Below are 1,960 nucleotides of genomic sequence, written 5' to 3' on the forward strand. Positions count from 1 at the left end.
TTATGTATGATTTAGACATTGTTTTTCTTTGTCAAATTTGAAGTGGCAGCACCAACATTCTCTTTCTCATTTTGCTTTGGTGAGATTTTATAGTATTTGATTTTTAAAATGTAGTGACTAATCTCAAGGAAATAAAATAACTCAATAAAGCTATTAAAGGTCATTTTGTTTAACACAATGAGTGGTACTATATTAAGCAATTCTATAGAAATTATCACTTTGATACAATCTAATCTATTATTCTGCCTTGTGTAATTATTTAATTTTATCAGACGTTTTTAGCTGAAAAATATTTTCCCTGGTGTTGTGTATATAATGCACTCACAATATTTATATTAACTATCAAAATATTTCTCAACTTAGTAAATATTTTAACAGTTTATGTACATACTATAAATAGCTTTGACGACCATTATTAATCACAGTAACACATATAAGGTATTATTTGTAATAATACATGTATAATAGATTTATCCTTTAATTAACTGATAAAAATATTAGTGTAAAGCATACAAGGAGATTTTTCATCCTGAGTCCATGTAGAATTCTTATCTATATTTTTAAAAAAATGTTTGGTAGAGGACTATAAATCTGAATGACATTTTTTTATACATTACCATAAGTGTTACTCTGTTTATATGTGATTAGATCAGGGATGCCAGAATTACATTGCAAGAGACATTCAGTTACTTGGTCTTCCACATGACAATGTTGAATAGCAAACTGTTGTCAACTACTGAGGCTACCAGGTGCATCTCTGGTACCTATACTACTAAAATGATATTGTAGGGCTAGAAGGGGAGTTGCTCTATTATAAAATCTAATTTGATAGTTTTCCTGAGACACATGGGCAAGGGTAGTTGCATGCATTCCTGGCCTGGGTGCATATGTCACAGGTGGTGGGGAATTGAAGGATGTTGGTTGTAAACACATCATCAGAGACTCATTGAGCCCTCTTTAGCATCCTGGAACTGTACCTTAATTGGTTGGATTATCCCTACATATGTTCTGGGTAAGCAGCCATCAAATATTATTTACCATGGGAGGAAAAAATTGGCGTAGATGATAGAGGCTCTGTTCATCCCTCTGGTGACCAAACCAAAGTTGTGATGGAAACAAGGAGCAAGCAGCAAGGGAAAAAGGCCTGGGATCTTGATGAACAAGTCATACATCTAGGGGGAAATCCAAGAAATCACCCTGCAATGGCAGAAGGTAGGATGAGGTGAGGAGTCAGGTGATCCTTGCTGAGCAGTGCCTAGACTCACACTGGAGGCAGCTGACCTCAGTCTCTGGTGTGGCCTTTTGAGGCAACTATAAGCACAGCATCTGTGGATCGCTTGCTGAATTTTAACAGGTGGCCCCGCAGGGGCAGAGGATTGGGCTAAATTTGGCCTGCAGCTGAACCCCTCTCAGGACTGTGCCACTGGACACCTACTTCACAAATCCACACTAATAAGACCGGGAGACTCAGGAGCTTTGCTTAGTCCATAGAAACAGACATGGAAAGGCAGCCAAAATGAGAAGAGAAAGAAGCAGAAACCATATGAAAGAACAGAACAGAGATCCAGATATAATGGTGTTGAGTAATCTAACAGATGCAGAGTTCAAAACACTGGTTATAAAGATGCTCATTGAACTTTTGGGAAGTGTAGATAAATTCAGTGAGAACTTCAGCAAAGAGATTAAAAATGTAAAAATGGAAATGGAAATTATAAAAGGAAACCAGTCAGAAATTAAGAACACATTATCTGAGATGAGAAGTTTATTAAATGGAATAAACAAAGGAATAAACAAAGTGAATAAAGAAAAGGATCAAACGACCTATCTAGAGGATGGGAAAGCCAAGGACACTCAATCAGAATGGCAAGAAAAAAGATGCTAAGACTTTTAAAATAATTTAAGGAGCGTATGGGACACTATTAAGGGTCCAAATATCGATCTGATCAACGTACCTGAAGAA

Source organism: Pteropus vampyrus, unplaced genomic scaffold (assembly GCF_000151845.1).
Source record: "Pteropus vampyrus isolate Shadow unplaced genomic scaffold, Pvam_2.0 Scaffold773, whole genome shotgun sequence".
In the NCBI taxonomy this organism is placed as follows: Eukaryota; Metazoa; Chordata; class Mammalia; order Chiroptera; family Pteropodidae; genus Pteropus; species Pteropus vampyrus.